The sequence below is a fragment of the Lissotriton vulgaris genome, chromosome 6 (assembly GCF_964263255.1).
Source record: "Lissotriton vulgaris chromosome 6, aLisVul1.2, whole genome shotgun sequence".
Classification (NCBI taxonomy): domain Eukaryota; kingdom Metazoa; phylum Chordata; class Amphibia; order Caudata; family Salamandridae; genus Lissotriton; species Lissotriton vulgaris.
In genome coordinates, this window is record NC_141694.1 from 224,017,963 (window position 1) to 224,040,731 (window position 22,769).

The window sequence follows — 22,769 nt, forward strand, 5'->3', positions numbered from 1 at the left end:
AAAGAATGGTGACAATCTGTAGATCCAGGTGAGATGAGAGGTATGGATTCAATCTGTGGTGTTAAGGTTAAAATCAAGGGCAGCAATTCATTTCAGTTGGTGGTTTCCAGTGCTCGGCACCAGCACTTGATTGTCAACAACAGCACTTATGGCAGTCTGCCACATGGGGGCCCTGTTTATCTAACTTAGAGATGAGCACATCAACAGCTGTTTATTAATTCAATATACCTTAAAAGTGACTAATACCTGCTGCCCAAGCCATTCTTATAACTCGGGGGGCCTGCAATAGTCCATTGTCAGACTTGTAGTAGTGTGAGTTTAGTAGGTGTGTTTGTACTGTCATTGGCAGTGCTGGCAGGGGCCAATAATGGCCTTGTGGCGGGGAGGGAGAGGGGGGGGGGGGGGTGGCTGGCACTTATTATTTTACAAATTAACCACCGACAAGGGTGATGTTGCAGCTGAAGATGTGCAAGATTTGTCAAAATCAAAAGAATGATGAAAGACTTTGATAGCAGAGGGATATATAAGGGGCCTGATTCACAGGCTGCATATTGTAGTATCTAAATTAATACTATAGTAGTACTACTCTTGTAAAAACGTACTGAGGAGGAGGAGAGGTCACGTACTTGCCGCCGAGCCGCAGAGCCGCCGAGGTTGCGAGCTCCCGCCACCGGGCTAGCGAATACTCCCGCTCCCACTCCCACAAGATCGTCGCATCACCCGACTCGCCCGACTGATTCACCAGACCGCCGACTTACCGCTACCCGCTACTCCCCATCCGCCAACCCCCGACGGCTGCTGGTCCCTGTGCCTGCCCCATTGCCATTGCCCCGCCTCGCCTCAGCTCGGAGGATTTAGCGGTATCGGCGATTGTGGGATGGGCACTCAGTAAGTGAGCAGACAAGCTGGGGGTGGGCAGTGTCGGTCCATTGCGGGTCCCTGGAGAAGCGCGAACGTGGGTGTGCGGAATAGCCTCACTTGTTGAAGATCCTGAAGGGTGGTGTGCGGAGAGGAGAGGAGGAGGAGCCGAGCCGGTGTGTGCCGGGGGACAGTACAACCACAGTCCAAACACTGTCCAGCGGTGAGCCACGAGGAGTGTGATGCGGTGCGGTGGGGGCGAACCTTCCCTTCTTGTGAGTTGTTGTGGGTTGTTGCGAGGAGCCGCGAGGGGTGAGACGCCCTTTGAGGGGGAAGGCTGTGAGTCAGTGTGCAACCGCAGGGGTGGTACGCACAGGAAAGAAAGGAGAAGTGCGGTGCAGTGGAGAGAAGGCCACGACCAAGTGTCCAAGTGAGCCCAGAGAACTTGTGTCTTACCCTGTGTTGGACCCTTCGTCGGTCAGTGCCCCCTGGGAACAGTTTGCATCATGTGTCGCCACATATCACCACATATTGCATTTGCCTGAGGCTTATTAGGCTCTCGGGCAGGCACGAAGCCGTAGAGTAATTGAAGCACCCCTGGTCTGTGAATTGTGATCATCCGTGCCCTGTCACTGTTGGGTTCTAATGTTTAATTAACCTCAAAATCACGGCTGAAAATCATGGGCTGCTTCAATATATAAAGAGAGGGTTGCGCTGATCAAAGTTTAAGCAAAGATCGTGTGCCCGTTCATTTCCTTTTTTCTTTTTTCTTCTTTTATTTTGGCATAATACAAACCTTAGTCTGTGATCTGTGAATATGAGATCAGGCCGTCAACATGGGGCTCTGCCTAAACAGAAAAAACGACAAAAGCCTGAGGAGTCTGTGGTCGACGCGACCCAAACCAAGCCAGGTCAAGAAAATGAAGAATGTCCTGGTGTTTGTGCTCCTTTAAGGGATACAACTGAGCCAGCTGAGGCAGCCACATCGGTCTTTAAAAAGGAGCATTCAAATGAGCAGGCCCAATCGGTGGTTGCCCCCACTATCTCAGGACAAGACTGTAAGAATTTGCCACATGTCACTCATGTTATTCAGCCATCCATTAAGAGCTTTTTCTTTAAGTATCAACAAAAGCAGTCTCAAAAACAACAAAGAAAAAACAATAACAATTGTGGGTCTGTTGATATCTGTGAAACGCATCCTTTACCTTCTGTGCCATTGGGTAAAAAAAGGTGTTCATCCATGTGTATTAATATAGTCCTCATTAGAAATAGACGAGCTAAAGGAGGACGCAGTTTGCCACAATAAGATTATTTCTGATAAGGGCAAAAAGGGGAATAATGTTGAAAAAATTGAAATAGCTGGGATATCATCTGAGTTCAAACTCTCCTTTCCATCTCCTGTTCAGATTGGGTCAAAAGCACAAATTCACAATGCACAAATTCACTCGCATAAATCTGAAGTATGCTGCACGGAGTCTACTGGGGTCGTCAGTAGTCAGGATGAATTCTGCAAACATATAGCCGGAAGGCAAAAAGAGCAAGGTTCAGTCATTGATATCTCCTCAGGTTTAGAACAGAACACAAGTGAGGAGGTTTTTGTATCAGATCATATAGCCAAAAATAGGGCACTATCAACGGCCGACCTAGTATCTAGTTCAAATGGTCATTCCAACAAAAATGGTAATGTAAGACCCCTTAACCTGGACCAGTCAAGTATAACTTTGGAGAATAGTTTTTTCTTGAATAAATCATTATTGGCTCCAGGTGTAGTTAATGGTGAAAAAGACCCCATTGTAAATGATTGAAGAAAATCCATGAATACAGATTCAAACAATCGGTTGAATTCATTGAATTTTTCTTTGCTAACCAAATTTGACGGGAATTTTCAGGTAAGATCAGGGCAAATAGAAAAAAAACTGGTCCTGAGGGTGGAATATGGGACTGTCTACTTCATACTATGGACTCAATTGCTAATGCCCTTAACTTTCATTCAGACAAATTAGACATGCAGGTTGATAAGATGAAAAGCTGCACCATTTATCTAATCTGATTACTAAGGTACAAAAGGACAAAGAAGGTCAATTAATAACCTGTACCTGTGCTCAATTGATTAACAAAATCTCAGATCTACCGTCAATTGTTAGTTCTATGGTACAGGAGGTAAAATTGTTGTCTGCTAGAAATGTTCAAGGTATCGAAGAGGGTATCAATTGTCTTGGTAGACAAAATATTATTAATGACTCTACTGATGGTGGGGGGATTACTATAGATAAACTAGCCTTTTCACACGAAGGCAGAAACAGCGCAGCTAAAGATGGTAAAAACAAGTTGCATTTGATTCCTGATGAATTGATAAGTAAGAGCCTGGAGGCAAATAAATCGCCAAATGTTATCATCAAAAATTCCCAAGTCAAAACAACACCAGAAATTAGCCAAGTTTTGGGTGCAAAAGCTAATCCTGGGATTTTATCTAAAAGGGCAAGAAAAAGGTTGAGGAAAACTCATAACAAAATCCTTCAGGAAATAAAACTCCCCAGAGAGGAAGCAACTACAAACCCTACAAACCCTAAAAATATCAAAGAATCCGAAAAAAAGCCGTATTTCCAATTTTTAGACTTGTAGAAGTCCCTGAAGTTAATTTAAGGGATAAACAAAATGGCCATTCTGCTAATAACCCTATGCAGGGTGAGGCCCATGTTAGCATGTGGCCCAAGGTCTCTCAAATAAGGGATACCATGCCTGATCAACCATATGTTGAATCGGTGGAACAACATGGAGAGTAAACTACTCCCAATTGGGAAATTGTAATCTCTATAAATCCACATGGCTCTAAAAAAAAGCTTATGCTGCTCCCTCTTGCACTCTAGCCCAAAAATTAATAGAGCTGCCTGCCTCACGTCAACAGGCAGTGCCTGCATTGGACTCTGTTGTTGTGAGGAAGGCCCTGGTTATTTCTAGAGTTAAGGACAAAATAGAAATCGCAGGTAGTCTGGTTGAAAAGAGGAAGGTAGTTTTTTGTCCTCAGGACACCACGAGAGGTTCTTATGATATTCTGAATCGCGGAAATATTCTGAAGTTATTTAATGCAATACCAGATCTGAAGGACGTAACATCGGAAGAACTGGAATCTGTGGAGTTTAAGACCGATTGCAATAACGAAACATCTGTTACTACTTGGCGAAATGATGATAATGTCAGCAAAATAATTGTCAATGTTGATACATTTGATAAATGGGGCATCAAAGTCAGGAATATTTGTAGAACTCAATACCCAACTCTGTTGATTCCTGCTAAATCTCCTTGTAGTATGACCCAAATAAAGGGCAGACAAAAAATTGTTCAGGGTTCACCTGTTAGAGTACTGAAAGGTGCTTCAGAACCATCAACTGAGCTGAACTTGCTTTGTGGTATTAAGATCAGGAGTTGTCAGTCAGGCTCACAAGTATGTGAAGAACTAAGGACTACCCCAACCCAATTGAGGATTGGAGTTGGCTTCCTTCAATACTATCAAAGGCTAATTCTGCAAAGAATGATTGATGCCGACCTTTCCCTCAAAAAATATTAAAACCTCTGAAATTCTGTTCTTGGAACACAAATGGTTTTAAAACACTTCTTGCGGACTCGAATGTAAGTTTTCTGAATTCCTTTGATATTTTAATACTACAGGAGACTTGGCATATGTGTAGTGAACCTATTATCGGCTATTTCGAATACTTGAATGTGGCAATTTGTGAGGCCTCTATAGGTTGTCCTAGTGGAGGCCTCTCTATATATGTTTCCTTGATGTAAAACACTTTGAGATAGATCTTCAAGTAAAATGGATATTGTGTGTTAAATTAATTAACAAACAATCAATTATTTTTCTAAATGTTTATTTGAGTTCAAAGAAAAAGATCAGATCTTCACAACTCGTACAGTTATGGGAAACTGTGAAAATGTTATACTATGACCATTTAGACTCGAGGATCATCATTACCGGGGATTTTAACATGCACCTTTTTTCATATAAAAAAGGGATCGCACCGTCAAATATTTTATTAGAATGGGTTAACTGTGAGTTCATAAAATACAACTTAAATATTCTCAAAGATGCTGAAAATACACCAACATTTAGTAAAAGTGTTAGTCCTTCCATAATTGATTACAGCATAATTTCGGAAAAACTTGTGAAGGCAGTCCAAAGCTATCAGGTAGTACCAAGGATAGAGAGCGATCATAATCCTCAAGTTATTACTCTTGCTTTTGCTTTTGATTATCTGCCAGAGTCGAGAATAATTAAAACAGTGTCTTCCGCTTTCAACCTAAAAAGACTTATATGGAATGATAAAATTAAAAAAGATATCTTAGAAGTGCTGGCCGGTCTAATTGTAGATTTACAAGATGCGATTTCCGAGGGTAAATCCATGATAGAACTTTGGCCTTGTTTATGTACTGCGCTTTGGACTAATTTATCTAATCTAAAAGCTTTAGGTGGTAAGACGTTACATCCCAGGAATCCAGGATGGTTTTCCCATCGCTTACAATACCTTAAAAGTAATCTTAACAAAACAATAAGATCAATATATAGGAAAGCGAATGGATCTACATACGTTGTGGTAGCTCAACAAATTAGAAAATTAAAAAATGTTTACAGGAATGAAATCTGGAAGGCTAAACAAGCATATTATGAAACTATTTGGTCCAAATTACATCATGCTTGTAAATCGAAAGATCCGAGGCTATTTTGGAGTATTATTAACAATTTAGAAAATGGAAATAGTAGAAGTAATGGTGCAAATATTGACGAATCAACTTGGGTGACCTTTTTTAATAATTTTAAAAGTGTTAATTTAGGCCCTCAGTGTGTTGATGGTAAAACTATTTTTACTTGCAATAAACGTCCAGAGATAATAGAAATATCGGGGCAAGATCCAATAAGCGCCCCGGATATTGAGTCATGGACGGTCGATAAAGTTAAAAAAGTGATAAATAAGATTCGATCAAACGGTGCGCCAGGTCCCAACAGAATGCCAAACGCCATCTTTAAAGCTACTTTGAAGGATTAGCCAAAGGTTCTTACGCTCCTGTTTAATGATGTACTCAGAACCGGTAAAATTCCTGATTCTTGGCAGGGAAGCATCATACAACCAATTCTTAAAAGTGGTCCCCAAGATAACCCAGCAAACTATAGATTAATAGCCCTAACAGATGTTGATGCCAAAATATTTGCAAGCTGCCTTCTGGAGGAATTGGAATCATGGGCTTCAAGAGAAGATCTGATACCAAACTTACAAACTGGTTTTAGAAAGGGTGAATCAACTTACACAAACTTGGTTTTATTAAAACTACTAGGCGAAAGAGCAAAATTTAGGAAACAAAAACTGTATATATGTTTTATTGATTTAAAAGCTGCCTTTGACTCTGTGCCCCGAGACATATTATGGACAAAGTTAGCTGATTGGGGGATATCCGACACACTTTTAAAAATGATCAAATTATAATACTCTGATACTTGGGTCCAGATCAAAGTAGGCGACGGTAGACATACAACTCGTCGCCTTGAAACCAATGTCGGCTTGAAACAAGGATGTGCTTTGGCCCCTTGCCTTTTTAATCTTTTTATGTCCGACCTTCCAGCCCATTTTAAAGATATTAATGCTCATTCCCCCTCTGTGATGGGTAAAGAGATCAAATACTTACAATATGCTGATGACACTATTTTACTTAGCCAGACTGTTATAGGTCTTAAAAGATTAATAGACACTTTTAATCTATAGGTTAAACGAAATGGTCTAAAAATAGACACAAAAAAAACAAAAATAATGACCATGGGAAAAGGTAAATTAGGAGTTAAAGAATGGAATATCAATGGTCTGGTTATTGAGTGTGTAAAATCTTATAAATACTTGGGAATTACATTTGATTATAATTTATCTTTTAGGAAACATTTTAATAACCTTGAAGCTAAAGGCTCATCTCTCATATTTGCCTTTAGAAAACTGAGAGATAAATTACTAGGCCCAAACTATGATCATTTGTTGAAAGCCATTAAAGCGAAGTTAATTCCCTCTTTGGACTACGGTTCTATTATTTTTCGGGGCAAAGATCCGAAATTACTAGATGATATTGAAATAAGGACATATAAATCTGTCTTTAGAATTCCAAAACACATTAGCCGTGCGAATGTTAGACTCGCATTTGGATTGAAGAAACAGTGCCTAGTTAGACAATCTACATTTTTAAAGTCCTTATTGTCATTATCCAGATCCGAGGAAGGTTCGTTGGCAAACATGGGTTGGCTTGAGATCCAAAGATGGGTTCATGTGAAAAGCTGGCAAATCTATTTAGATGAATGTTTACATACCTTTGAATGCCCGAACTTAGTGGATGAAACAAGGAGTAAAATGGTCTATAAAAAAACAATTAATCAATCAGCAGCCCTGTTGTCTTGTATAATGGACAAAGATGAACTAAGAGAAAAAAACATCTTTGGTCAATAGCTAATTCTTTTATCAAACTGTATCCCAAACCTTATCTGCTATATCATTTAAACCCTTTAATTAAGAATACATTTATGTTGTTACGGTTTGGGAGATACCCAACCAAAGATGGAATCCCAAAACGGGAAAAAAGTGGCCATCTAATGTTTGTAGATTATGTGGTAAGAGCGAAGAAACCTTACAGCACATAGTAACTTTGTGCTCAAAACTGCTTGCAGAACGAAAGATGATTTTAAAGCCGATTTTTAAGGAAATGGGAGTAAGAACCTGCAGAAACACAATTATTGTATGTTTAAGAGGTATTACTGCTAGCTTAACTCATCAGTTAGTTAAGTATATCCTTATAGCTGAAACAAAACTATGTAAGGAAGACATCTGAACTGATGAAATCCCTGTTATGAATGCTAACTAAAGAGTTGAAGACATAATAATTTTAAATGTTTTTAGGGATTGCTGGGCTATTTTAAAGCACGTTTAAGCATAATTACTACAAATGTACCACCCCACTTTAACGTTTCCCCCCTTTAGTGGATTATACCTTCTTTTTGGATAATATTTGCTGCTAGCACTTGCCACTTTAATCTTCGGTGTTACTTGATTAACAGTAATAGTATTTGCTTTAGTACGTACAAGTCTAGGTATAACCTCTGCCGCTCGCACATGGCACTTTAACCGCTATTCTATTTATTGTTCCGATTTAATAATTTAATGATTCCAATGCTGTTAGTACAAAGTACATCAAATCTGGTTGGTGGATAGTATATCATGTTTATTTTCAATCTAAAATGGCTGTATCAGAAATCTTTGCTGCTTATTTTAAAGCACTTGATCTTAATCCAGATTGCACATTACACTTTATTCCTTTTGCTGTTAAATTGCTTATTAGCAAACTGACTTACTGCAGTTGAGCAAATTATGTATATATGTTTCTGTGGAGCTCATCTCGGATTTATTAATGCGTTGGTTTTGTATCTTTTTTGTTTTTTTACTCAGATTTTAAATTGAATTTGTTTCCTGCTATTTGTAATGATTTTAATTAATCAACAAATAAACTTACTTACTTACTCTTGTATTACAAAATGCAGTTTGCAAACCTATGGCCAGAGACCTCTGTTCCTGCCTCCCCTATCCTTCCTGTGCAAAGGTGCCGAGACCTCCTCACACGTAGGTATACATATTTGGAGTAAATGTGGTAGAGACAAAGGAAAGTGCCTGGAAAGTGGGAAATACATCTTTAAATGGGAGAGGTTTAGTGAAGTGTAAGGAGGGAATTAAGGAAGGACATGCTAATATAAACACACATCCACACAACAGTAAGATCATTGGAATGAGGGAGAGGTGTAGTGAAGTGTGAGGAGGGATTTAGGGAAGTGCATGCTAATACAAACACACAACCACACAGCTGTAAGACCATTGCTATTCACAAAATACACTTCTAAAGTTACTATGGCCCTAAAGGTATCCAAACAGGCTCAAATGTACTCCTGTTCAGCCTTAGAGTAAGTCCAACATCCTACAAGGTTGCTCACAGGTACTGCATTACTCCACCATAGAAAACAATTGAGGCAGGAAAATATGCTGAATCCCTACTGTAATGTTAAATTATTTAAATTATTTTAACATGTTTGACATGTGTGAGTGTGTGCATGTTTGTGTAAAATGACAATAATTGTTAAGTAATTATATTGTATGTTAACATTTAATAATAAATGTACTTTAAACAATTAATTACGTTTGACATTTTATTAAAACATAAAACCAATTAAAATTAAACATATAACTTTAAACAAAATATACTAATAAAAACGTTAGTAAGAGTGGGATTTTTTTAATTATTCTTTAAAAACATATTTAATACACATTAATTATGATAAGTTAATGTGGAGTAACATCTTATTGTATTATATCTAGGTTAATAATAAATTGTATACATTGATGTACATCTATTTTATACATTAAAATATTTTTTGGGATTTTGGGATGTTTCCCTATGTTTTCCGATAAAAAAGATCTGTGCCACAATGGCAGAGAGCTCCATCTGCATCCTCAATTTTAATAGGAGTAACTTTACACGCATAAACCCTGATGTAGGAGGCTCTACTCCCTGAATTGAGAGGAGGGACACATGCAAGTTTACATCTTTATGAAAATTTACTCTCGGAAATGATGAACAGCAAAAAAAGTGTATAGTTAACAGCTTGCTGTAGTCGCTAATATACATGAGTACATTTAATTTACATGTGTATATTTACCCTTGGTACTTAGGCCCATTGTGTCGGCAGTTATTATTAGGTGAGTCAATTTAAAATGTTATCTCAAGGTCGTGAAACAAATAAGGGGAGAGAAGAAGGCAGGCTTTTGATTGGTTCCAGTAGTCAACTTATGGTTTTTTAGGTCTCGCCTGTCGATGCGCATGCGCATCGAGCAAGCGAGACTATGGGGGCTTATCCACTCTTTATCCAACTTGCAAGGAATCGTGGCGATTCCTTGCAGTGCCCGTGACTTTTAAGCTCAATGCGCATGCGCATTGAGCTTAAAAGCGCGTGCACATCAGTTCCCTCAGCCGCACTCCAGGCCCCCGCTCCGCCCCCTCCCGCCGTGTCGCATTTCTCCTCCCCCCTCCCCTTATCTGCCGTCCCTTCGTCTGTTCCCTCTCCCCGCTCCGCCCCCTCCCCTGCCCGCCGTGTCGCATTTCTCCTCCCCCCTCCCCTTATCTGCCTTCCCTCCGTCTGTTCCCTCTCCCCGCTCCGCCCCCTCCCCTGCCCGCCGTGTCGCATTTTTTTTTTAAATCCCCACTTCCCCCCTACCCCCCAGCAATGCCAACACTGACGCCGTGCTCTGCTGCTTGTTTTTTTCTTCCTCACTTCTAGCTGCTGCAATTCCAGTCCAGCAGCCTGGGCGACGGAGGGAGGATTTGCAAGCAGAGCTGCTCCCATTTGCAATCAATTTCCGTAGAATTTGCCAATGATTTAAATGCTTATTTTTTCCGCATTTTTGTTAGCACAGAGCTGTGGCATTATCGAACCGGCGTCGATCTCTTTCTACGGAACTTCTGCAAAATCTTTTGTTATTCTATATATTTTTTTGCAAATGAATCGCGCCGCGTAGTGTCATCTGTGTTATTTATCGTATTTTGTTTTGTACAATTCTATACATTTTCCCGTATTGCAGATGTGCTCTGTTGCCTCCCCTCCCGCTTTTTGGATTTCACTCGTCCTTTTTGTGCAGATCTGCAGAATATGGCGTCTCGTCGCTGTGCCCCGTTTCAAAAATAAGCTCAGGCTGCCATTTTTGTTTTTCTTTTGTCTGCAAATTTTAATAAAAAACTGTCTGAGAATGTGGGAGAGGCACATTGGAAGGGAAGAGAAGGGGCCACCTCACGGGGAAGAGGATTAATTTTTTGGCAAACTTTTTTTTTTTTAAAGGAATTTTGAGAAGGGAGGGAGAAAGGGGAGGAGACATCTCATGTGCTACGTAGCCTGACGTGATTGCTGAAAGCGCTAACGATTTAAAGCGCCTTTTGACCATTAAAACATTTAAAGTATTTTGTTATCTACTATTTTATTCTTCTGTCTGCATTTTTATTTCCTCTACGAGAAATGAAAGTTTACGTTGTTGTTGCTTTCTATGGAGCACGTTGCCTGGGGGCTACTTTGAAATCGTGTAACGGGGAAGGATAACTAGTTACAAATCAAAGAGCAACATCCTATGCTTATTTTTAATTTTGTATAGGTTTGATTTGTATTTATGAGTGCCTAAGAATTCTGAATCATGCCTGTCGTACTCCAGTACCATGAGAGCCTTGCACTCCGAGCTTTTGTATACAAATGTAACCTTAAATATGTGTGGTTTTTAAGATGAAGCTTCTTTGGAATAATATGAAAACGACAGCCGTTTTGTACAGATCCTACCACGGTAGTCGTTATGTAAAACATTGTGTTAAATAGTTTTTAACCCCCCTCCCCTTATCGGGCCTTCCCTCCGTCTGTTCCCTCTCCCCGCTCCGCCCCCTCCCCTGCCCGCCGTGTCGCATTTTTTTTTAAATCACCACTTACCCCCTACCCCCCAGCAATGCCAACACTGACGCCGTGCTCGGTGTTTCTCTTGTTTTCTTTCAGAACACGCCTTTCTCTTGTTGTGCTTATTTTTTAAATTACATGCAGACCTCCGTAAAATCAGACTTTCAAATTAACACGGGCGCACGTCCATTTTTAAACTGCAATGAAAGCACATTCGAAGGGGGCTGCAGCGTGCGCCCGTATTGTTAATCTATAACAGCGACCATGTCGTCTTTCAGTAAACAAGTGCTGGAGTTTAGTCTTGCAGGCATAAGAAGCAGTATGCTGAGAGAGACCATTCACAACATTGAATACATGAAAATAGCTTGATACTAAACTGCTTGGGCAACGTTACAGTTAAAAACTTTAACTCTTGTGTATTTATGTAGTGGATGATTCAAAGAACTGGTCTGTAATTGGAATGTAGACAGGAACACCCCTCTCTCCTTTCATGTACACACCATGGACTGGGAACGGAAAGCTGTCCTCACACAAATGCTGCACCAGTCAGCAGGTCGAATGCTCCCTCGGGATAAGCTGCGGTTTCTGGATGCTTAATGCGGTGGAAACAAGGAATGTTCCGTGGTTAACTGTCTCTAACGTGCCACCTTCGCTGCATGTCTGTGGGACGTCACGTTTCTCGTCCTAGGCTTTCATCTGACGCCCCAGTAGGTTCTGGGAGTTGTAGTCTTCGTATTGTATAACTCTTATGTATTTATGTAGTGGATGATTCAAAGAACTGGTCTGTAATTGGAATGTAGACAGGAACACCCCTCTCTCCTTTCATGTACACACCATGGACTGGGAACGGAAAGCTGTCCTCACACAAATGCTGCACCAGTCAGCAGGTCGAATGCTCCCTCGGGATAAGCTGCTGTTTCTGGATGCTTAATGCGGTGGAAACAAGGAATGTTCCGTGGTTAACTGTCTCTAACGTGCCACCTTCGCTGCATGTCTGGGGGACGTCACGTTTCTCGTCCTAGGCTTTCATCTGACGCCCCAGTAGGTTCTGGGAGTTGTAGTCTTGGTATTGTTCCTATAAATCAACTGGACCTGCTTACTCAACAAGGCGCACTGTTGACAAACACTGATGAGCCAACTGGTTTAACGAGGATAGCGATGTTGGCCACCCCTCACCCTCACTCACCCTCACCCTCACCCTCACTCACCCTCAACCCCTCACCCTCACTCACCCTCAACCCCTCACCCTCACTCACCCTCACTCACCCTCACCCTCACTCACCCTCACTCACCCTCACCCTCACTCACCCTCACTCACCCTCAACCCCTCACCCTCACTCACCCTCACCCTCACTCACCCTTACTCACCCTCAACCCCTCACCCTCACCCTCCCTCACCCTCACCCTCCCTCACCCTCACTCACCCTCAACCCCTCACCCTCACTCACCCTCACCCTCACTCACCCTCACCCTCACTCACCCTCAACCCCTCACCCTCACTCACCCTCAACCCCTCACCCTCAACCCCTCACTCACCCTTACTCTCACTCATCCTCACTCACCCTCAACCCCTCACCCTCACTCACCCTCAACCCCTCACCCTCTCTCACCCTCAACCCCTCACCCTCACTCACCCTCAACCCCTCACCCTCACTCACCCTCAACCCCTCACCCTCAACCCCTCACCCTCACTCACCCTCAACCCCTCACCCTCGACCCCTCCCCCTCAACCCCTCACCCTCACCCTCACTCACCCTCACTCACCCTCACTCACCCTCACTCACCCTCAACCCATCACCCTCACTCACCCTCAACCCCTCACCCTCACTCACCCTCAACCCCTCACCCTCACTCACCCTCAACCCCTCACCCTCAACCCCTCACCCTCACCCTCACTCACCCTCACTCACCCTCAACCCCTCACCCTCACTCACCCTCAACCCCTCACCCTCACTCACCCTCAACCCCTCACCCTCAACCCCTCACTCACCCTCACTCTCACTCATCCTTACTCACCCTCAACCCCTCACCCTCACTCACCCTCAACCCCTCACCCTCACTCACCCTCAACCCCTCACCCTCACTCACCCTCACTCACCCTCAACCCCTCACCCTCAACCCCTCACCCTCACTCACCCTCACCCTCACTCACCCTCAACCCCTCACCCTCACTCACCCTCAACCCCTCACCCTCACTCACCCTCAACCCCTCACCCTCACTCACCCTCACTCACCCTCAACCCCTCACCCTCACTCACCCTCACTCACCCTCACTCACCCTCACCCTCACTCACCCTCACCCTCACTCACCCTCAACCCCCCACCCTCACTCACCCTCACTCACCCTCACCCTCACTCACCCTCAACCCCTCACCCTCACTCACCCTCAACCCCTCACCCCCTCACCCTCAACCCCTCACTCTCACTCATCCTCACTCACCCTCAACCCCTCACCCTCACCCTCACTCACCCTCACCCACCCTCAACCCCTCACCCTCACCCTCACTCACCCTCAACCCCTCACCCTCAACCCCTCACTCACCCTCACTCACACTCACCCTCACTCACCCTCACTCACCCTCGCCCTCACTCACCCTCACCCACCCTCAACACCTCATCCTCACTCACCCTCACCCTCACTCACCCTCAACCCCTCACCCTCACTCACCCTCACTCACCCTCACCCTCACTCTCAATCCCTCACCCTCACCCTGACTCACCCTCAACCCCTCACCCTCACTCACCCTCAACCCCTCACCCTCACTCACCCTCACCCACCCTCACCCTCACTCACCCTCAACCCCTCACCCTCACTCACCCTCACTCACCCTCACTCACCCTCACTCACCCTCACTCACCCTTACTCACCCTCACTCACCCTCACCCACCCTCACTCACCCTCAACCCCTCACCCACCCTCACTCACCCTCAACACCTCACCCTCACTCACCCTCAACCCCTCACTCACCCTCACCCTCACCCTCACTCACCCTCACCCTCACTCACCCTCACTCAGCGCAACCACAGCATCTTCACTAAATATATTTAATAAACTTTAAGCTATTGGCAATATAAAATAAAATCCATTTTATTTACGTATTAATTATTATTTTTTTTTTAAAGCCATTGATTTTTTTTATATCAATACATATAAGTCACATATAAGTCCCGTTAATACAAAACATGTTGCTTTACAAATGCTAGAGGTGTCACATTTACATAAATTATAACTATTGGCTTTGTAAAGAAGAAAGCTATTAATTTAGCTATTTAGAAAAAACAACACATAAATAAAAAACAAAAAAATAAATAACACCTATAGCTCAAACTTTACTACTGCGAGACCTATTGCATTTCCAATGCTTGTGGTTAGAAGGAGGAGGGAAGACAGAAGTGGATGAGAGGAGGGAAGACAGAAGTGGATGAGAAGGTACCACACTGGTTCAATAAGTGGGTGAGGAGGGAAACAGTGAAGTGTTTTTTTTACCTGGGGCAAAAGCAACTGACAGGATGAAGTTTGGTTAGCTAACTAGTCTACTGATTCAAGTCACGGAATTTGGTTCTCTTTGGAGATTTCTGATGTGCCCAGACCAGTGTAGAAAGCTTCTGTGCTCACAGAGTGCTAAAAACAGACAGGGGGATACCACTGGACTATTTGTGGGAAATTTCACGGGATAGGTAAGTACGGCACCTGCTGGAATCTGCTAGAGACCAACCCCCCCACCCCCTTGTAGTTCTATGGGGCCATAGAACAGAACTTTTGTGCATATGCAAATCTTTGTTCTGCACTGATAGTACTGATAATGTAATGCATAAAATGGTAAATAATACAATGCAAAGAAAAGACTTAACAATGTACCAACTAACAAAATGTAATATTATTGTCTACAGTCCGGTGGGAATTGTTGGGCACACCTCTCCCCATAGTCTATGGGGAGTTGTATCTCCCCCTAGAGTTTTAGAGTTGGGCGGACCCTAATGTCACACTTCTGTAAAGGTGTTGCTCCCACAGAGGAACCAATATGTGTCCTCTAAGCTCTGCATATTCAATCAATATGTAGAGCTTTGAGAACACTCTTTAGGACTGTTTATCTCTATGGGGAGATAAAACATTGAGAAAGATATTCTCTAAGAAATGATCTTGTGAAAAGTGGACAAAAAGGTAAGGCATACAAAGGTAGCAATGATGCAATGCGGCTTGCTATATGTCACGAGTGCACAACTTGTGTTCAGTTTAAACATAACTGTATGATAGGGATCATCATAAATCTTTGGGCCTGCAAAAAAGCCACCTGGCCCTAAGTTGGATTTTGATATGGCTGAAACATGTAGACCCTGGTTTTGATTTGAAGCTCATAATACCTCCAGTCACATCAACATTTTTGTTTTTAACCATACCAAAGGATCCACCTTATAAATTTCCAATAAAGAAGGGATACCTGTATGTAATTTTAAGATACTAGATCCCTCAATAACATCAAGCTCCGCTATAATTCAAGCGTTGAAGCACACCCAGATATCTTAGGTATGCTGGGTGAGAACCCAATGATGGAGCATGCCACTAGTATACCTAGTGGGGGAGGGCCATTTTACAGATACTAAGGAACCCCTGTTGGCCTTATTGATCAGGGAGACAACACAAACATTTCAGAGTTCTCTCTTTTGTGATATTCGAGCATGATGATGATTGGAAGTGGAATGAACCTGCATACTTCCAACTCCCTCCTATTACTTTAAGGCATGCTGTAGTTAAGCATACACATTTGTTAAGTGTCTGCTTCCTTACGCCTATTCTAACCAAGTTACAGATTGTACACCTCCCAGCTTGGCAGCACAGGTTAGAAATGAGATGTTTGTATCACCCTTTCAGACTTCAGAAACCTTGGAGCCTGGGTGAAGGGAGTGGTTTTTCATTTCCTGGCAAGGAAATTGAATTGATTGTTGATGAATTATTGCAATTCCATTATGTCAATTTAATTTTAAAAAATCAGCTTTGTGAACCAATGATGCAGCAGGTTTACCTATTGGGCGCTTGTCGGGCCAACACAACGACCAAGGGTTGGAAGCAGGAAGTGGACAGAGTAACGAAAAGCAAACGCTGAACTTGTAGAATTATTTTTTAAAACCCTGCTCTAGACTATGTGCGCTAGGACCCTTTTGGTGATGGGCAGACTAATCAGAGGAATTATGCAACTTGCTGGGAGGTTTAAAGGTGTGGTTATTAACGGTTATGACGTAAGGAGAGTGCAGTGTGTGATTGCATGCTGAAGAATAAAGATGTCTGTTACAGAGCTCCGGGTGTGACATATTCATTTGCATGCTCCCGGGCTGGGGAGGATGATACATCTGGTGAAGAGTAGGGGATACATGCCCCAAGGAAATGAGACTCCCCTCTCTGAGAGTTTGCAATGGTACAGCAAACGGCTTGTGCATGCCACATGTACCCCAAGTCGATGCAAAGCAGTCTGAAGTTGGCTTATGTGGAGTCGAAGCCCTGCTCCAGCCCAGACACGGCAATTGAAGAAGTTGAAGTCTCTACAGATGAGCACATTCTAGTAAGACTGAAGGAAGAGACATTGTGCTGCAACATAACAAAGAGCCATCATTGATACAAAATGAAACGCTAAAGGCAGCCACAACCAGGTATGATGCAAAAAGCTAAAGGCAGCGATGACCAACTGCGAGAGGCGAAACCGTTAGTTATCAATAAGATAGAAGATGTCACTTTACGACCTCCGAAGGGGCGTGATGACACAAGTGCAAGCACACGGCTAGTGCATGCAGAAGTGACAGGTACAGGTGAACAGGGACTGTCGTCTTAACAGCATAATCTCTAAACATCGTACCACGCAGTCCGTTGAAGCGATGTCATCAACCGGCATCGAAGGGCAAGACGTCAGTTCTGATCACCACAAAGTCATCACTGCATTGCCTTTGATGGTTCTGGTCAGCAGAAATCACATTTCAAGGCACAGGACTTGATTGCTACCACTTGACAGGGCAGGACTCACAGATGGCAGAGTACATGTGCTATAGTGGAGTTGAATGAAGTTTTGATAGCCCCGATACTTCACAACATGGGGCAATCCAGCAAGTCCTTGGAGTCACTCTGGGTTCAAGAGAGATGGGAGCCAATCCTTGTCCTCAGCAGGGAAAAGATCAGCAGGCAGCAGGGCAGCATAGCAAAGTAGAAAGGTAGTTCTTCCAGAGCAGCAGCCGAGCAGAGTGGCAATACTTGTAGCACAGCAGTCTTTATTGCTGGCAGAGTCCAGCAGTGTACTTGGTAGGGTAAGAGGCCCAGTACTTATACCCAGTTGTGCCTTTAAAGTGGGGGTAACATCAAAGCAGGCCCTTGGCGTGCACAGGACCCTCTGTCAGCCCAGTCCTGGCTCCAAACTATCAGTAGGTGTTGAAACCAGCAATGTCTGATTGGCTGAAGAAATGCCCCCAGCCAGGCATAACCTACTGCACCAGTCAAGGACAGGTGAAACACTCACTGTACAACCCATGCTCACCCTTGGCACTGAGCAGTCAGGCTTATATCAGAGGCAATGTGTAAAGCAAAGGCACAGCAATCACTTGTGATGAAGTACACCGAGCGTCACAAAAGAGACTTCACACATGATTTATGTACATTTTTTTATATTCAACAACATATTCAGTCATTCTAAAATGGAAAACATACACTTTTTAGACATAAAACACATTTGGAAATATTACTAGCAGCACTAGGCCCACTCGGGTTGTTATGCTATCAATAATATGCACACTTTGGACTTAATCCACCTCCCTCCAAATCTAGAGAGAGCACCCTTATGCAGTGCACGATATCAACAATATGTACATACACAAAAGTAGAACACTTTTTAGTAGCACCGGGGGCCGGAGCCATGCGAGTAAACCCAATGTTAAATGTACTGTGCTTTTGGCATACAATCAACATATGAAGTGGCACTGCAGGCCAGTGTCGTGAATCACAGGCGGTCCACGCATGATCACTCTCCCTCACTCTGCACCGTTACGCAGTGCGGTAGGTAACATTCAGTCCGTAAGGAACGCTCTTACACACATACGCACTCAGTATCCTAATGCGGTGGCACAGGTACCCAACAGGTCAATGGTTCACCCAGTTTCTTGACCCACCTCTGAACTATCTCGGAAGTGTTCCTGCAACCCAGTCAATCTCTCTCTCACAACTACCTGGCACCAAGATGTCTTCGGGAGGGGCCACGTGTGGAGAGGGCAGTTGGTCCGCCGCAATGAGGGTAAAAAGGGAACAACCAATGAATGGAGAGTAACACAGGGGAGCCTCATGATAGGAGGAGGTGCCCCTATTGGTATATGATTATCCGGGTGGTGCCCAGGCAATGTGGGCACAGCATCTGGTGCGCGTTGGTATGAGTAGCACCAGGTACTTCAGATTTCAAACACAATGAATTTCCGCACCACCCTGGAAATGAGAAACAAGGACCGTTGCCCGTTGAGATGGGTTGCACCAGGCAATTCCAGCCACACACACAGAGAAGAGTTGCAATTCTGTACCTCCCTGGAAATGAGGCACAACCTCCGGTGCACAATGATACAGATTTCCCTGGAAATGAGGTACAAGGACTGCTACACGTTGAGGTGGGTTGCACCAGATAATTGCAGTCAAAGACAGCGGAGAGTTGCAATTCCATATCTCCCTGGAAATGAGGCACAGTATCCGGTGTACAATGATACAGGTTGCACCAGACCAGTCATGTAGTACACACACAGGCGCAAGTTCAGAAGAGCCACATATGGTAGAATGAGGCACTACTACGGGTACACCCTCACCTCCGAGGGTCACTCGGTGTGAATCGGGCACCGCACGCAATGAACATGCAGTCGACGTGTCACATGAGACAGATGTGGCGTGAATGACGAAATGGGCCACACGGGGTAAATTAGCCATTCAATCTTCTAACACACCACCTGGACACTTATGATTGCCAGGGTACCCGCAGTACAGGAACCACAAGCCTTAGAGGTGGGCAAGGTTTCTGGGGCTCTGTATAAGACAATCTGGTCTCCAAACACAAGTCTTAGTTCTACCCTCACTCCACGGTACCAGTTGGGTTTCAGTAGCGGATTTGGGCACTTGTCACAGGTAGATGGTGTAGGTCCCTCGCAGGAGATCTTTGATGTCCCTGAGATCTCTGGGAGAACAGGAGGTTCACGATCAGACCCTTGGAGAGGACACTTCAGGGTGCCACACTTCAGCAGGTCCTCGCCCGCGCTAGCTACTGTTCGGACAGTTATTCTCCAAATGCACAACAGAGTCCTCTGGCAGTGTGCACCACGCAGTCCGGGTTCCCCAGTCCCACGTACCCACAAGCGTATCTCACCCTTTGCTGAAGGATGGCAGCTGTAGGTATACTATTTTGTGTATTTGAAGTTAGTGGTTCCTGACCAAGTCTGCACAGCAGACTGGACACAGGTTTAATTAAATATGTGTGTCTGTGCTGACACACAAACCTGCCCTGGCAGGGGGCACACAGAATCACAGGCACCATAGGTGCGAGTGCGACATACAGTGACCTACAATGGCAAGCTGCTCATGAGTTTATCTCATGATAGCTGCCAGTGCGCATCCACCGGTCTGCAAGGGCAGATCGGTCCATGCCCTGGGTACCCAGGCCCTAGCACCTTTGGTGCAAGTGCATGCACACCATCCTACCCAGACCAGCTGCACATGGCTGGACCGCCTTACGGGTGCAATTGTGCACTCAGGGCCAGCAGCGGTGGACTGGGAAACTTGTCACTAGCACCTTGCATGCAAGCATGCAGACAAAGGCCTTCACCAGGGATGCAGGTATGCACTCACCGGCCCACGTTGGCAAACCGGGCACCTATCCTCAATGCCTTAGGTGCCAGGGCGCATTCTCTAGACTGCCAGGGCAGGCTGGACATGTATTTGAAACAGCATTAGGGCACGGGTGAGCGCAGGCGCATAGTTAACACCTCTCCAGTACAAGGGGACACTCCATGGACATCGTATCAGCACCTCTTCCTAATCTATGTAGGAAGACGCCCACACTTTCCCACTGCCTTGACAGTGAGGACGTGCTCAAGGCCCTGAGGCAACACCCCAGGTGTACCCGATGGGCAAGTCGAACTCCAAGTCAAGGGGAAGCTCCATTTGGTGGGTCCCTCACTGCATCAACAGGGAACATCGATATGTACCCATCAGGCCTTCACTGTTCCACGCCCCGCGCTTGTAAGGGCTTGCCTGGTGGGGTGACCGCATGGTATGGGATGGCCCACTCAGGGTTAGCTGAGGCGTAAGTGCTGCCAACCTAGGCAGGGGCGTAATGACGCCCCACAGGCCTCCAATCACAGGCCTGTTACCATGTTGACAGGCTATTCGGTGAGTAGCACACTTAGTGCTACATCCCACTACTAGCAAGGGCTGTACCCACCCCGGGTATGTGGTGTTCCCCTTTTACAGGAGCACCGAGGTACAGCACCTAAATGCATCACTTATGCACACCCTGCCCAATGTGGGCGAGGCAGACGCATGCACCTTCTCTCTGCAGTACAGTGGAAAGGTGCCAAGATTCCTAAGGTCATGCAGAGAGAGTCTGCAAGACTAGAGGGGAAAAGAGAAATGTTACAGGTCTACAGAAACCAACTGCCTCACAGCGAGAAGAGAAAATGGACGGCAGAAGGTTCCAGAAGCATTCCAGCCACGCTTGCAAGGCCAAAAAGCAACATCAGGTACGACAAGTAGAACCCACACAAAGTTGATCGTCATCAAATTAATCCTGCAAAGGCTATTCAATGTCATTATCAAGCACCAGTGAAACAATGGATGTGCAATAATAATATCGACTAAAGAGCGACATGCCTATGTAGGTTTGGCTGCTTTCAGAAAAGAACAAAGGACAAATCAACAAATCAAATAACAGAATTGATTTGAACACTGCCCCAAGATTGCAATAAAGGTCAACAGTTGCCCCATACCTTTATTATAGACAGTGGTGCGTCAGTTAACATCATGCCAGTCGAAGAGTTTAACAGCCTGTCTCCTGTGCCATGCTTCAACCCGTCAACCACAAAGATATACATGTCGGCTGCTCCCATACCATTGCAGAGTCAAGGGTTGTTCATAGCAATTATGCAACATAACACAACGTCACTACAAGTTAATTCACGTTCTTCAAGGAACTTCAGCCAGTGCATGCCTCCTCAGTTTTGCCACTGCTGCTGACATGGGACTGATATCCCTCAAATATAGCCTCCATTTTCAACCCGTAATTGTGAGTTAGTTCCTGTTGTTGTTTCATGGTCTGGGGAGGCTTAAGAAAATGAAAATGCAACTTCATATTAATGAGGAAATTTGCCCTGTTGCCTAGCGGCATCATAGATTTACTTGCAAGAAGCCATTGGGAAAGAATTGTAAACGCTGTTGAAGCAAAGTGTGAGCTTAACAATCAAACTTAAGTTCTTTGGGCACATATTCTCTGATGGGGGAATGACTCCTGAACTAGATAAAGTGCAAACACAGTCAGCTCCTTGCCCCCCACAAGATGTCACCATGCTGCGATTCTTCTTTGGCATGACCAGTTATTGCTCAAGGTACATTTGTGACTTTGCTACAAGAGACTTGACAAAACAAAATGTACCTTTCCAGTGGTCTCCTAAATGTGATCAAAGTTTCAAAAGAATAAAACAGGGTTTTGAGAATGCAACTGAGTTGTCCTATTTTGACACAAAGTTACATACTAAGTTCATAGTCGATACAAGCCCAGTGGGGCAGTTGGCAATCCTTGCTCAACATAATGATCATCTGAATGCTCAGAGACACATTTTGGCCCATGTCAGTTGGAGCCTGTCACAGAACGTGCCTTTTCTGAGCCGGTGAAGGAAAGTCTGGTTGTAGTGATGGCTTGCGGACATTTTCATGTGTTTCTATAGGGAAAACATTTCACTATCATAACAGACCACCAAGCGTTGCTCACTATTTTTGGAAACCCGAAAGCCAAGATGCCCCCTCACATTGAGAGGTGGAGCTTGCGACTGCAAGAGTACGACTATGCAATTGTACATAAGCCAGGTAAGGTTCAGAACCCTTCTTATTACTTTTCACGAGTATCGCTACAGTTCGACATCCACAACGATGGAGGAGAACATCAACTTCATTATGAGGTCCAGTACGCCAGCAGGCCTATCCGTTGAACAGATTTTCAGCTCAGTCATGAAAGGAGAGTACTCTACTTTTTACTGACGATGTTGAATTTTCAAAAATTCTAAAATGTACAGAATAAACTGTCCAGGGAATGGGTTGTATTGAGAGGTTTGAAAATCATCATACCTGAGAGCCTAAGACAGCAAGTCATTGAACTAGTCCATGAAGGGCATTGTGGCATTGTAGCCGCCCAAAGAGCCC